The sequence below is a fragment of the Ambystoma mexicanum genome, chromosome 12 (assembly GCF_040938575.1).
Source record: "Ambystoma mexicanum isolate Mex_15411 chromosome 12, UKY_AmexF1_1, whole genome shotgun sequence".
Classification (NCBI taxonomy): domain Eukaryota; kingdom Metazoa; phylum Chordata; class Amphibia; order Caudata; family Ambystomatidae; genus Ambystoma; species Ambystoma mexicanum.
Genome location: NC_090936.1, coordinates 440,819,473 through 440,835,682, shown reverse-complemented (window position 1 = coordinate 440,835,682; position 16,210 = coordinate 440,819,473). Strand labels below are relative to the sequence as shown.

Below are 16,210 nucleotides of genomic sequence, written 5' to 3'. Positions count from 1 at the left end.
GCTCTCTAGTGAATCTCTATGATGCCTGCTCGTTTGAGATTAAAAACTAAAAACAGCAGACTTGCAGACCATCATCTGAAAACTCTGTAACTGCATATGGTTGAGAAATGTAAGTGAAAATGAAAGCGAGTTTTAGGCAGAGAACTCTGACAGTAGTTTACCAGCATTATTTACTTTTAGTTGGCTTCAGAATGTAACCATGCAGAGCTCATGATGTGAATGAGCCCTGTGGTTTGGCCACAGACCGGTGCCCATCCCAAAGTATACCCTGATACCTGAGCTAGTTAAAGCCTGAGCCAATAAGATATGTTTGTGCACTTGGCAGAAATCGACAAGGGGCTCACTGCATGCTAGCAAAACAAAGTTTAATCGCACTTCACTGCACGCCGGCAATGAGTCCTTAATGCTCCACGAATGCAATACAATACCTTTGTGGGAATATTCACTGGCATATATGCAACCTGCAAATACATGTTCGAAGTCTATTACATTTGACTCATTGTTTTATAATTTCGAGGCTAGCAAAATGAGTAGCACCGTTTTTGGGATTAGTAATTATTTGATATGGTTTTATTTTATTGGAAATTGGTGGAAATGTTCAATGTTTTAGCTTGACACATGATTTTATTACAGTATTGCATTGTTGTTACAGATGTTATTCAAGTGATTATTATTGAAAGAGTATCCTACTGTGAACTATTGTAAGCTTTTATGTACTAAATTAATTATAAGAATGTATTGGAATTTCTGGACCATGATTATGTGCACATGTTTGTATTGTATGTTTGTATATACAAAGCCAGTGCGGCTGCTGCTGTATTAAATAAATAAATAATTAAATAAAAGAAATTCCAAAACTGTGGTAGGGAGAGAAAAAAGAACCTACTCATTATCAAGAAGGGTGAATATGGGAGCCTGTGAATGAGGGGGTGGCAGAATAAATTGGAGCAAGGAGCATGTGTGGACGGGAAAGAATATGGAGGTGGTGGGACCCGCAGAGAATGGGCTGTACAAATGTTGATGTGCCAGAGTTCCCAACACAAGGGGCCCTGTTTAGGGCCCTACAAAATCATGTGCCGCCGCCTGTTAATGTCTTCTGCTTTGCTGCTCTTGGACTCCGCTCAGGGAAGCTGGGTGCTCGGTGGTGTAATCTGCTCTGTGCTTCTTTTTGCCCAGCTGTCCTTTGCACATTTGTAGGCTATATCTGCGCAGCCCGTTTTTTTTCTTCTGGCCTGAAAGGGACACCACAAGAATCAATGGGCCATGACTATCACTGGGGTGGAGGATGTTGTGACTAAAGCATGTCACCACGAGAGTGTGTGCTGTGTCACGTGTGTGTGTACAATAAATACTGGTGGGAGGCTCCCTGCCCCCTGTTGCCTCTCAACTCCCTGTCCCTGGAGCATTAGCAGCACACGCAATGGCCCTGACAGGCCACTAGGCCCCCCTGATCGCCCACACACCCTGGGGGCCAGACATGCTGGACACATAACATCTGGTGACAAGGATAATATCTGGCGCCCCACCGATCTCCAAACAGAAAGGGGCTTGGCCTTCCCCGCCATTCGGACAGCATATCGCAGTTCGCTCCACATAGGAGTTTGCGCATGGCCAAGGGAGTGCAGCTTTGCCCCCTGCTAGGATGCCGGCCTCTCCGGCACCTGGTGACGCTCACTCCTGCTGGAGCTTGAGCGGCACCCATGGCCCCAGAACCCTCCCTACCGCCGGCCTCCCTAACGAGGTCCCGTGCCGCACGGCCATGAGCTGAAAAGTTCTCCTGCGGCCATCAAGTCTCACTGCCATGCCGGCAACCGTCGGCCTACCCGACGAGGTCTGTGTTTTATAGGCAGAAGCCGGATGGCAGCACGGTTACGGCCACCGAGGACATTTATGAATCGCACTGGGGGAGCCTAACGTGACGCGGCCCGTGACCACTGTCATTTTCAAACTCAAAAATGCAGCTTAAACTTGCATTCACTAGGTTTTATTTTGTGTGTTTATTTTTTTGTCGGCCTACCACAGAAATACCCTGTAATTTTTGTGCCCCTTCCTTTTGTCTTTTATCACAGGTTATATTTCTAAAGATGTCATACGCTTGTCAGACTGCTTTAAAACAAATAAATGCTTCTGTTGTGCTGACAGCAGTTATAAGAAATTAAATTGTGGGTTAATTGGTGCCAACTTTTGATTTTTACTACAGGGGCAGAAATACCCCCACCTCCTTCCTGAATATTAGCAAGTGACCAGCCCAACCCATCCCCTGGCCAACCACATTTTATATCACTTGTTTTTTTATAAGCAATTGCAAAAAATCATACGATTACCAACCAGTTTTTATTATATTACATCTCAGCAATGGTCTCTCAACCCGCTGAGCTACTTACTGAAGAGGTGTCTATTTAATGTACTCAAAATCACAGCATTGCCAATAGTATTTTAGGTCCATCACTGCCATGGAAATGATTTAAAGTGGAATTAATTTACAGTGAGGAGTTTGGAAAGAAGCAGCGAGAAAGATATCGCACCATTTTTAAACTATTATTTTGAACATTGCCTTTGAGCAGAGTTCAAACTGCCAGCTCCGCCTCCTCGGAACTCCCACCCCTCTCCCCTCGGTCATTGTGGGATCCCCCTTGAAAGGATTTGCATTTCCACCACTGGTGGGCGGAGGGGGACCAAACACCCAGGAATAATGAAGAAGCCAGGGCCGGCTCTCCAGGAATCGGCGGTCTGTCCTGGAGTCCCTCTTCCAGGCTTCCACCTCCCCCCCTCCCCCCCCCCGTTTCCAGCAGCTGCTTGGGCGACCTGGGCCGGCCACGCCTCGCGTGGGATTTGGCACATGAGGAGCACAGAGAGTAGGAGGTTCCCCCGTGACGGTTTTTTCCTTCCTCGCGAAATGATGTGAAATCGTCTTGATGGTGAGCGGAATTGGAGCAGCTTCGGGGTTGCCATGGCGACGGTTTCCTGGCGCCTCGGGTCTGACTCACTGCAGACGGCTCCCCGCTTGCTCTCCGGGGCTCATGCACGCGGCCCTGCAAAGAAGCAAATGAGAGCGACGACCCTGCGCGCTCTACGCGGCCAGCTTCTGGTTTTTTATTAAAAAAAATGTGTGTATTACGGCCCGCTAGAGTCTTCCTCTCTAACCACGACATCCATCCGAATGCTGACGTCGAGTGTGGATGCTCCCGCCCACGAAACACTTGCTTGTTTCGGCGGTGTTCTACCATGACATCATGCATTTCACATAATCTTTTTTTGTCAGATAAACAGAAGCGAGCCACAAAACACATGCTTCTCGGTCAGAACACAATTGTGGCACCTCACGGCTAACCAGGAGCATCGACATCTCTGTGTATTATACATATTGACTGCAATTGGGGTAATCGACGTTCAGAGCCACGTGCAAAGGAGCCAACAATGTCAGAAGGGCGCTTAGAAGGCCCACTTCTTTACATGATTACCTAGTAAGATGCTAATTTAAAAACAAGGTGTATATTAACCAGCGGTCAAGTACTAAAAATAAAAGTGGGGGGACTCGTCAACAAACGGAATGGGATGTGACGTCACCAGAAATGTGCACATTTCAATACATTGGCCTTGCATAATCACCCAAATTGCACAGGACTGATTGGAATTTGCCATTCATAAATTCAACAGAAAAAAAAATTGAGAGGATATTTCCTTCTAATAGTGTTTTTGAAAACGTTAAAGGTGTAAATGTTTTAAACTCCAAGAACCAATGCAAGTGTTTTCCCTGGAACCTGCAGTACCGAAATGGGACATTTCACCTTTACCGAAATGCAAAGCTGACAAGGTTGGCTTTAATTCATAAATTCAAGGAAGACTTTCAATGTTTCTGATTTTAGCTAGGGGGGGGACTGAGTCCACCCTCTGAAAAAGGTGGGTGGACTCTGTCCACCCGCGTGTACCCTCGAATTTGCCCCAGGCCCCGTGATGCACGAAGTGCGGCACGATGGAGGGCCTGGGGGGTTAGGCGCAGGGTGGGGGGATCCCAACAGGCGGGAAAAGAAAAAAGGGAGGGGCAGCCAGAGCGGCGCCCCCACCCGCGGCGGGACCCAAAGGAACACAAGTAGTCAGAAGCAAGGTGGGAAAAGTAACAGGGGGGTGGGAGGACAGGAAGGAGCACCGGCGGCATGAAATCAGCACAACAAAAGGTGGAAGGGGTACAAATACCCCAGAGAAGCAGGAACAAGACACAACCAGGCTAGGAGCTCACCTCACTCGGGCAAGCTCCCAGGGCCTGGTTAAGGCGGTAAAGGATTCGTTTTTCGTTTTGCCTCTGCGGGCTTAGCGGATCGAGGTCGGTTTCCCTGGTCGTTTTCACCTCTGCGGGTTTAAACGGCGGGAAGAACGGTCGAGGAACAAAGAAGAAGGAAGCCCAACCTCGTGGGGACAGCGGATCCGGAGGAACAGCAGCGGAGGACCCGGGAAGCCGGAGCTGCAAAGGAAGGAGGAAGACCCGACACATCGCGTCTGCGGTCCCAGCGGAGAAGAGCGGGACCCCGGCTGGCGAGAAGCGGCGACAGCAGCAGTAGACCCGGGAAGCCGGAGCTGCGTGGGGAAGGAGGAAGACCTACCACACCGCGTCAGCAGACCCAGCGGAGAAGAGCGGGTACGCCGGCTGGCGGGAAGCGGCGTGAGCAGCGGAGGACCCGGGAAGCGCGAGCTGCAGGGAGAAGAAAGAAGACCGCACAACAGACATCGGGGGAAAACAGGCTGCGGAGTGAAGGAAGCCGACATCGGGAAACACAGGGTGCGGCGGCGGTGAGCAAAGCGGAAGAAGCCGGCCAGCGTCAGGAAGCATTGTCACACGCGGAACGTCGCGCATTGGAGGCGGGGCTAGAGAAAGGCCTTAAAGCCACAGTTCATAAAGGCAAACGTGGTGGAACAGGAAGGAGGGGCACCGGCTGGCATCAGGAAGGGTGGCGGTTCGCGCCAACCCTACGACGTCAGGGGGACAGGACAACAGGAAATAATTTAAAAAAAAAAAAAAATTGTCTTTTGGAAACAGACGGCCCGGCTAACGCGCCGCGGCAGCCAGTGGTGCCGCAGGCAGAGAACGGTCACGGCGCAGGGCCATAGAAAAAGCCAAGACTAAGCAAGCATTTGAATCGGGAAGCCAGGCACCAAGATCTGGGGTTGCCCAATCCAAGCTGGCGTTGTGGCTCAGTGGTTAGAGCCAGGTGGAGAAGAACGACAAAGGCACAGGCTCGATTCCTGGTTTTTTCATTTTCAAAATTGGTCAAAAAGTGGAAGGATGGAAGAAAAACTAAGAAGAGTTTTGGATTCGTTTTCGTTTTGATCTCGTTTTTGCCTCTGCGGGCTTAAGCGGATTGAGTGTTTTTCCCAGGTCGTTTTCGCCTCTGCGGGCTTAAGTGGCGGGAGGAACGCAAAGAACGGTTGCGGCGAAGAAAAAGGAAGACCCCAGGTGGCAACGGAGGATTCAGCGGCGAAGAGCGGGACCCCGGCTGGAGAGAAACGGGGACAGCAGCAGAGGCCCGTGAGCCTGGAGCTGCGTGCATAAAAAGGAGAAGAGCGGGATCACGGCTGGCGAAAGGCGGGTTCAGCAGCGGCGGACCCGAAGGCCGGAGCTGCGTGCAGAAGAAAGAAGACCGCCACAACAGACATCGTCGGGAACCAGGCTGCGGAGGCGGCGAATGAAGCGGGAGAAGCAGGCAACCAGGAAGCTACGCGGGCTGCAGGCACCGGATCGTGGTTTTTGTTTCAGCTTTCGTTTGCTGCAGTTCCTGACTGACGAGGATGGTTGTCAGTGGCGTAAATGCGGTGCAGTTCATGACCAGGAAGAGGGTTTTTTCCAGTTGGGCTGAACAGGGAAGGCCGTGCAGTGTTTCGGAACGAGAGGAAGAAGTTTTCCAGTTGTGGCGCAGGTTCCAGCGAGGGGGAACTTCACAGCAGCCATGAAAGGGCGGTCGGTAAGGAGCCGGTACAGCAGTTGGAGCATGCGCTGGGAATGCGTTGGGGCTTCGGGACAGGGAAAACGGGCTGCAGCGAAATACTGGCAGCAGTGATCGGGTGCTTCACAAGTTGTCGCGTCGGCCGAGTGGCCAGAAAAAGAATAGAGTTCCGCGAGCGACGGCCTGGATTGTGACCCCCGAAAACATAAGGGCAGTAATCTCAAATAGGCACGTCGGCGTAGGCAAATGTTTTCTATGCGCTGTGGCGGGAGTCATGCACCCACTGGACACATCCGCTGGGTGGGAAAACTCTGGGGCACAGCTTACTGTACAGGACCGGCGATATCGGGCGGCTCTGCAGTGCACACATTGGAAGCACGACACGGAGCAGACCAGGAACATGGGGGGCGGGGGGGACCAGCGTCAGGTCAGTTCACAGCTCCGAGTGGGAGCCAACTAACAATGCCCCAGGCCCCGTGCAGTACAAAGTACGGCACGATGGAGCGCCTGGGGGGTAGGGGAATTTTAATAATGGTGTTGCATGTGGTGCAACGATAGGCATACACTTTATGACACAGTGGCCGTGATGACATGCCCCTCTTGCGGCAACGGCGGTTTATGACCGCCATGCAGGTAATTTGATGGAAATGTTGCTTGGACGGCAGGCCCCCTTTTGCGACCACGGCACCATGGGCGCACCAGTGACTAGCAATTGTTTAAAACTGTCGTGGGAAAGGGGCTCCGGGAGTGCTTAGGAGCAAGGATGGGAGTGGTAGCGCCCTCTGGCCGTAAGTGGGAGTCAAGGGGTTATTGGTAGCCATGCGCAGGTAGGAAAATAAGGAAAGTTAACGAAGGGAGGTAAATATTAGGGACCGAGTTGATGAGGCTGCCCCTTTTTTCCCTGTGTGTGCAGGGGGACTTCTCTCCTTTCTGTGCCGAGGGTGATAGCATGGGCCGCATCAGGCACGGTGGATCCGACAAGCAGTAGGGGATTTGCTGGGGAAGCCCGCATTTAGGAGATCAAGCTGGTTAGGGCAGCGTCCGCCCAGCAGACAATTAAGCACCTAAAGAAAGGAAAGGCACGCCGAGAAGATTAGCATGGCCCCTGCGCAAGGATGACACACAAATTCGTGAAGCGTTCCATAGTTTAAAAGCACCCATGGCACAATCAGTAAATACAGTCAGCAGTAAGCATTAAAGGGGCAGTACGTGCCAAATTAGAACAACGGTCGGAACAGGCAACACGGGTAGCCAGACAGGGGCCCGGTGTAACAATACAGGAGGAACAAGGCGAGCGAAGGCAAGTCTACAGGAAAGCCAGGAGAGGCAAAAGTCGGGAATGACGGAAGAAAGAACAAGAAGAGCGCAAGAATTCAGCGCATGGGCCAAAAAAGGCAGAAAAAGACCAGGGGGCCAAATGGGTGCTGGATGTGATGCAAAAGGAAGAAAGGGCTAGGGCAATGTCGCCCCTGCTGCTAGAGGATTCCACGGACAGCAACGAGGAAGCCGCGGTACCCCAAGGACAGAAGAGGGCAAGTGAAGTGGCGGAGGAGTCGCAGGAGCCAGAGAATGACAGGCTAGACCCAAGAGGGGCACATGAGCAGCCGGAGGCGCCGTTGAGGAGTCGAAGGAAAGGTATTGTTAAAAGGGATAACAAAGTTGGAGAAAAAATGATGAAAAGGTTAAAGGCATGCAGCACGGCTCAGGGTAGGTCGCCCAGAACCGGGGATCAGGGAGCACAATGGGTGCTTGATGTAATGAATAAGGATGAAAAGGCAAGGGCAAGGTCGCCTTTGCTGCCAGAGGAGGTCAGCTGCAGCAAAGAGGAATACCACAAGGCCAAAGGAGGTCGAGAGAAGACCCGAGAGGGGCACAGGAGCAGCCGGAGGCACCGTAGAGGAGGCAAAGGAAAGATACGGTGAAAAGGGATAACAGAGTTGAAAAAAAAAAAAAAAGAAAAAAAAAAAATGCTAAAAAGGTGAAAGGCATGCAGCACGGCTCAGGGTAAGTCGCCCAGAACCTTGGAGCATGGAGCACACTGGGTGCTGGATGTAATGAAGAAGGATGAAAAGGCAAGGGCAAGGTCGCCTTTGCTGCTAAGGGAGTCCAGCAGCAGCAAGGAGGAATACCACAAGGCCAAAGGAGGCCGAGAGAAGACCCAAGAGGGGCACAGGAGCAGCCGGAGGCGCCGTTGAGGAGGCAAAGGAAAGGTACGGGGAAAAGAGAGAACAGAGTCGGGGGAAAATTGGTAAAAAGGGTTAAAAGCATGCAACACGGCTCAGGGTAAGTCGCCCAGAACCCGTGGAGGGAAGGGTAAGAAGCAAGAGGCAAGGGGTAACGTCTTCAGAGACGAAAAGTAGCAAAGGTAAAGAGGGGGGGCCATTTAAAGGCATGAGCGAATAGGAAGGGAATAGTGAGCAATAACGAACAGAAAAGGGGGGCCTGGACCAGTGGGCAACGGGTTTCCCATAAGACAGAGGGTGGCACAAGAAAGTACGCCAGGGTCGAGTTACCAGGGAACGGGTGTTACCTGAACAGTCTACCTGACTGTAAGGTAGAGGACATGTAGGAGGATGAGAAGGGATCATTAAAAGGGCACCGGTAACAAGGACCCCTGTTATAAGGGGAGGGCGGATTTCCAAAGATGGTACATTGTTATATTGCAGTAATACACAGATGACGGGGTGTCACTTGTAACATACCAACAGAAAGTCTTAAAGGCGACAAAGCATTGGGGCATGATGGGAAAATAATGATAGAAGCAAAGGCAGGTACAAACATCAGGACATGATAATAACGACAAGGAATCATTTGAGGTCAGGGGAACAGAACCTGTGGGGTAGTCAATAGGGGAAACAAAGAGGACGGCAGAGTAGCAAAGTAACAGACCACCAACGGTGCAAAAGGGGTGGCAGGGGAGATAGCGTGAAAAGCATAGCTGGGAGCATGGAGCACAAGAAGAAGGGCAGGAAAGGGGAAATGACAAAGTGTCCATTAAGCTTACACGAATAAAACATCGGGAAAAGGAGAATATGGCCGCGTAGAGGGCAGGAAAATAACACCCACACCAGGGAAAGGCATGGGTTCCACGAATAAAGCTCGGGAAATAATTAAGAGGTTAGCCAATAAGGCTGAATGGAAAAGGAAAAAGATGGCCACATGTATGGCAGGAAAAGAAACGCCCATACTGGGAAAGGAATGGGTTCCCCGGATAAACATCGTAAATAATGAAAAGGTTAGCCACAAGGCCGACTGGAAAAAGAAAATATGGCCACGGGTTGGCAGGAAAACAACGCCCATACCGGGAAAGGCATGGGTTCCACGAATGAGCACAGGAAATAAGGAAAGGGTAGCCATAGGTTTGGCTGGAAAAGGTAAATATGGCCAGGTGTATGGCAAGAAATTAACACCCACACCCGGAAAGGCATGGGTGCCACGGGAGGAGAAGCGGAAATAGCAACAAAGAGGTCCGAGAAATAGGTAAAACCAAAGGAACCAGGGCGAGCCAAGGAGAATCAGGACAGGAACGTACAAAACGGGTAAGCACAAAAAGCAGGTAAAGGGGTGATAGCGGAAACAGGACAAGACGTAGGTAAAATGTCAATGGCCAACAGGGGCGATTGCGGTTAAAAAAGCGTTGGCCCAGGGTAAAAGGAAAAGATGGGCAGCAGCACATTTATCTGCGGCCGCATATACCGCAAAGGTGGCCGGGGCGACGGACCCAACAAATAGCACACGGATAAGGAATGCAATGAGGGGCGGGGCAAGATCACTGTTTTGGGGGGACCTGAGCGGTTTAGACAAGCAACCCCTCAGGTGTGGCGGCACGTGTCCAGGAAAGGATGCCACAGGACATCGAAAGGGAGGCTAAAGGAAGGGGGGCATCCCAACCCCTGGACACGAGGTGCCCAAAAAAGTGTTAATTACTGTACAGCTGTCATAACCAGTGTACAGTGCCATTTGTTTGTATATAATAAAGGCCTACGGCCATTTTAATTTTTCCACGCAAACAGAGCTGTCGCGTTATCATTCATGGGGCAGGGCACAGTATAACAGGGTCAAGAGCAGGGGGGGAACCCACACTACTCAGCCTATGCCCCAGGCCCCGTGATGCACGAAGTGCGGCACGGTGGAGGGCCTGGGGGGTTAGGCGCAGGGTGGGGGGATCCCAACAGGCGGGAAAAGAAAAAAGGGAGGGGCAGCCAGAGCGGCGCCCCCACCCGCGGCGGGACCCAAAGGAACACAAGTAGTCAGAAGCAAGGTGGGAAAAGTAACAGGGGGGTGGGAGGACAGGAAGGAGCACCGGCGGCATGAAATCAGCACAACAAAAGGTGGAAGGGGTACAAATACCCCAGAGAAGCAGGAACAAGACACAACCAGGCTAGGAGCTCACCTCACTCGGGCAAGCTCCCAGGGCCTGGTTAAGGCGGTAAAGGATTCATTTTCCACCCAACCCGCCCTACAAAAAAGGAAAGAGGAAAACCGGAAAAGGAACGCCGAGTACTCTTTCACGGTACACGGTAGAAGAAAAAGTCGTAGGCGGCGGCACGTGTCCAGGAAAGGATGCCACAGGACATCGAAAGGGAGGCTAAAGGAAGGGGGGCATCCCAACCCCTGGACACGAGGTGCCCAAAAAAGTGTTAATTACTGTACAGCTGTCATAACCAGTGTACAGTGCCATTTGTTTGTATATAATAAAGGCCTACGGCCATTTTAATTTTTCCACGCAAACAGAGCTGTCGCGTTATCATTCATGGGGCAGGGCACAGTATAACAGGGTCAAGAGCAGGGGGGGAACCCACACTACTCAGCCTATAGCCCTGATATTAACAGAGGCGCTCACATCCGTGTTCACTTTCGTGCACTTGGGTCGCCTAGTTGCCATTTTCGTTATTTGTGCAATGAAAATGAAGAAACACGTGTTAAACCTGGTTACCTGGAGGATCCTGGTCAACACCTTTATTTTTGCACTGGGCAAAACGTATAAATGGCACCCGCTATTCACTCTCACTGCGAAAGGCATGTACGATGAATTCTATTGGAATCCGATGGAGCATTAAATGATGGCCCGAGTGGTAAAACAAGTATTAGGCATACATATAGCTCTCTTGTTTTTAATACCTGTTTTATCACTCCAAGGGACTGAGGACTGGCCCTCTAAATTCCATGAACCCCTCTTCAGTAAACTGAGAATATACAGCCTGAGCCAAGGCTATAACGTCTCCTGTTCCTCCCAAGGCGTCCATATAAATCTACTTTCTATTGTAAAATGCAGTCACGCGTTTTTTGACCAACACCCCCCCACCCCCCTTTTATTAATTAATCAAGGACAAAGGACAATAATGGGCCCCATTACGAGTTTGGTGGTAATTCAGTGCTAAATCTGTCGAATTACCACTCGACTGATTAACCGTTGCAGCCACTTGATCCCATGATTTTCCTGTAGGATTCCATGAGGTGGCAGGGTGCTGTTCATCTCAATTTTTGGAGTCTATAGGACTCCATGGCCATTTTGACAGAACTACAGCGAGCAGTAATTCCACCCTGGTAAATCCACTTTTTACCTCAAAATGGCAGATTCCTCCACTTTAAAATGAAACGTTTAGTTTGGTGGGGTGGTAACAATGGCACCAATTCCGTTACCACAAAAAACATGGTGGTAAGAGAATTACCACCAGTTTTTTCCACACACTGCTGAACTTGTAATTAGACCCATTAATGTTATGTCTGTGATTTTTTTCCCATGTAAAATACAACCTGTTAAAAGGTTTTTTTTTATTACACCCGTAGGCTGTTTTGCACACACACACAGATTTCCAATGTTATTTCCAATGAATGACCAGTGGAAGTTATTTTGCAGAATGGTTGTAATGGGGTGTATATTCTGGGACAGTGCAAGAAACTATGACCTGCCACGTGACCATGAATGGACCAATCGCAGACTGAGGAAATCTCTAGGGATGGTTGCATGATTACGTTTATAGTGGTGATGTTTAATCCAGCAGCACATCCAGCTAAAGCCTTGATTAAAAACGTATGTGCCATGTGAGTCTCACCACACGTTGACAACACTGTCTCCAACATCTTATGTTGCATTGTGATTTTCTTTATTTATGTATATCAAACCTGAGTTTGGTTTCTAAGCAAGGATCCAGGATTCTAACCTTTGTTGCTGTGTGTGGTTTTGCTTCCAAGACCAGCACGTTGCCCCTGTGCTATCCTCCGTTCGTTATTTTATTTCACGAGTCCTTGTTATTGTGGCCTGTCCATTAGTTACGTTATGATATGTGGGTATGCTATGTTATGGGTTTTTAGACCTTCCGTAAAGGGATGATACGTTAAGTTGTACCTTTGCCTTGTGCAATGTTATATGTCATGTTTGCACATGTCATGCTCTGCTGGATGTGCCAGCTTTTAGTCAATATTTTGTTCTGCTACGGAATGGACGCGTTGCTCTGGGTGAGTGACGCAGGCCCACTTTCTTCCCCTGGCTGCTAGGAACGTTTCTGGCAGTGGTGATTTTTGGATACCGAGGCTTGTCCCCCATTCATTACTCCAAGGTGGAAGGTGGAAGTGTTACGGCGTTACATTGTCACGCAGGGCCCGTGTGGCAGTTCACAGGTTCAAGTTCAACGCTGCAGATGGCCGCGCTCTGAGCTCAGTTTTATATTGTGCTGCACAGAGGAACAGGCTCCTCTCCTGAGCCGGAAGGCGGGGTTGAGTGAATGAAGATGTGGCGTGTTGTCGAGAATAATTAAGAAGCCAAGAAGCCTCTCGGGGCTGTCAGCGCCTCCACGTTTAGAGAACAAAGGATAATTAAATTGTGTGTTTAGCGGGCGGGAGGTATCCGACAGAAAGAAGCCTTCTGTGCGCGCGCGTGTCGGCGGCAGTGCAGGCAGCATCCCCCGCACCAGGAGTGCACCGGAATCAGGTTCCTGCAGCAGCCCTGATACGTTGTCCTACATCTTACTTTTCCACCGCAGGAATTGTGATTTGACGTTTATTCCGTGGGCGCTGGACAGCGCTAGGAAATCCCTCGCCCAAATACGTTTCTTTTCATGATCCTAAATTAAAGACCAGGTCAGAAATGGAAGGATAGGCCTTTAAGTGGGCCGGGGCTAGCCAGGGCAGAGCCCTGTCAGTCCCTGAAAAGTGTTGCCAAGCTGGGGCGTTGCTGGGGCTCCCTGAAATCCCCTGGCAGCCCCAACCAAATATACCACTACAAGCCAAGGCATTTTCCCTACTGCCTGAAGCTCTCACGCCATATGGGCGAGAGCTTCAGGCTTTAGAAAAAAAGTCCCTGGCTTGTAGCCACCACTCCTGTCTTTACCTTTGGGCATCTTTTAAAGTGAAGAGATGCAGCGATCATCACCCTCGAACCCCAAGAGAGAGTTATGCTCACTGCAAAGGGATGCCTGGGGGGAGGATCGGCACAGCAATTAAGGAAGCAAAGGAGAGGTGGTTCTTTCATAAGCCCGTAAGCCAAGCCCCCTTGACAGCCCCTCTTCGAGTCCGCATCCCACTTAAAGCACTGGGTGAGCATAGAGTTCTATGAAAATTAGGTGGCCCACTTTACAAAATGATCTCACCGGACTCTACACTCGGAAGCACTACAGAAACAGTCTGTGATGCTTAAGGTTCTACAGCTCATTTCTGCACCACTCCACCCCCATATGCACTTTTTTGGTCACATTAGTGGCAAATGGCATTTTACTGCATACACATCACACCAAAAAGGGTACCACTTATGCATACATGGCACTGACCTGTTAGTTTTCTTGCAAGGGCTGGTTCTAGTATGTCGATTTGCTACAACAGAAAAGGAAATTACAAGGAGTGTTAGTGTCTGGTACTCAAGGGTATTATGGGAAATGCCAATCCAAGGCCTCATTACAACCCAGGCGTTAAGGGTTTAACGGCGCCGTTAACCCTTAACGCCTGATTACCATTTTAACGCCTGCTTTTAGCAGCCTTTAAAACGCAAGGCGCTAACCCGCCTTGGTGCTAATTACGGCACCGTAATTTACGGTGCCATAATTAGCGCCTTCCCCACTCCCATTATGCCCTATGGGGCAAAAATGGGAATGGGGAAGGGTAAATGGGGAATGGGGATTTATCGCCCCACTCACCTTGGAATGGGGCGGAAAATCCACCATGATGTAAACAAAGTTTACACCATGGTGGTAAAGTAGGGAACTTACCGCCTGGGTTGTAATGAGGCCCATATCCAGGAGTAAGCCAAGAGACAAACAACTGTGTGGTAGGAAATATAGGAATTGTCACTAATATTAAGCAATGTGTTGGGATGGAAATGAGCCAATCCCACCCCCACTAGGCGTGTTCAGGTGAGGCAAACAGCCTGTGAGATGATGTAGTGTATAAGGGGGGAGTAATCTGCACTATTAAGCACTGTTTAGAGGCACTGTAGCGCCTCCAGTAGATGCATGGCATTAGAAAACACATAGCACACAACTCCATGCTTGTATTAGACCCAAAGAGTAGGTAGGAGCTTGCATAATCGTGCTGTTCATGGACCCAGTTCACTAGGCCCAATCTCATTAAGACAGAATGAATCCGCAGAGCCCTGTTCCCACGGAAGTTCACTTCCCCCTCCCTCCAGTGTTGCGAATATTTAGTATCTTCCAAAGGAATACGCCTGCAAGAGCGTGAGACAACACCAGGCTCTACACTGCGCTCATTCATCTCCACTAAACTGCCAGTAGACCTCTAACCCCCACCCAGCCAGTCCGGAGCCAGCCCCACACCACTGGCCCGACCACCACACCTTTGCATTATCCGATAAGCAAACAACTCCTCTGTTCCAACACAAATCAAGGGTCCGCAGAAGATCTAAGCATGCGTAGCTGTATTTCTTCAAACATGAAAACACATCTCTTGTAACAAGAGGTACAGGGAGGGATAAATTAAAGATTTAAACCCTGGGTGGAGACCTTGAGTGCAGGAACTGGGGTATCTCAAAGCCCTGAATGTGTGGGTCAGTGTGACTGTATTTTATCATCCCTTCCCCCTGTTACCATTTCCTGTGCCACCCAGGTGCATGCCACAATGATAAGGTAACCAGGCTTAGCATGTTTAGCTTAGAAAGAAACAATGTTGTATATGTGTGCCCCGACCTTCACCGTAAGGATGAGCCCAGCTGACCCACGTGGACCTTGATCGACGGGAAAGAACCAATCAATTGTAGCTTGGCATCCCCTATGGAGCAGGCCCATGAGTAGGGTGCCACCAATCAGTAGCACCCTTTTGTACTATATGTGATGACGCTTTGTTTTTTAAGCTCTTATTTGTAGTAGGAAGGAAGGAAGAGCGCTCTCGAGCAGCAGAGTCTTTGCTGATATTTGTATTCTTCTGTACAATTAAACCTTGTTATCCTTGCAACGCTATCTCCTGGCCTATTTCCCTAGCGGGTTGTCTTTATTTTGGAGCGTGCGTAAAAAGGGAACTGCCTTCATTTGGGGACTCTGACGTGATTCCATTGTGCCTGTACTTGCAGAGGTATCCTGTTGGCCTTTCCGCAAGGGCCGTGCTCACCTACGGTCACCAGCCCCAGAACGCGTATGCTGAGTGGCTCTTGCGGGTGCCATCTTTGCAGAATTCCTGCCTGCTCGTTGAAGCAGGGTACGGCCCCAGGGAGAGGCCCAAGCCTGTTGTGGATCCCCTGCAAATGGAGGCTTTCAGAAGAATGTGAACACACGAGTATAGCCTGCAAGGGATAACAAAGTAGGGTTGGGTGTGTACAGCAGTGTAAAACAGATGAACATGCAATGAATGAAAGCGAGAGTGTATTTTGGTTTACAGATTGTGGAGGTTTTTTATGGCCATTTCTTTTCATTTATTTTTTAAGGAATATTAAGGATAAGGAAAAGGGAATACAGGAGGCTCCCCGAGTAAGGGGAGAGGGTGGCGCCACATTGCACTGTCCCAACCAGTGCGAGAGATAAATACAAGAAGAAATATAGGAGCTCTGTATAATTAGAGAGCTTGGGAGAGCAGTGGTTGTTATTTTAGCTTGTTATTTTAGTTTATTTTGTTGGTGTATTTTAATGTGTATGGATGAGGCCCAGGAGGGGCGTGCGTACCGTTTGCGAGTGCATCAGGGGAGCATGTAGGCATGTAGGGAGTGAGCAAAGAAGCACTAGTGGGGGCAGATGATGGGGTGAAGGGAATGGATGTTCTTTTTGGTGACATCTATGATAGTATCGACTTGTAATAGAGACACGATTAAGGTGCATATGCTTTAATTCATATTGGAC

At 49.8% G+C, this 16,210-nt stretch overlaps 1 protein-coding gene and 1 non-coding gene across 7 annotated transcripts in view; both read left to right on the top strand.

Annotated features, from left to right (window-relative positions):
• Positions 1–16,210, top strand: part of CACNA2D4 (calcium voltage-gated channel auxiliary subunit alpha2delta 4) — a 1,390,363-nt gene that overhangs the window by 894,018 nt on the left and 480,135 nt on the right. The window lies entirely within an intron of this gene.
• On the top strand, positions 6,976–7,086 carry LOC138514817 (U6 spliceosomal RNA). The gene has a single exon (XR_011281964.1). It is a non-coding gene; the product is annotated as a U6 spliceosomal RNA (small nuclear RNA).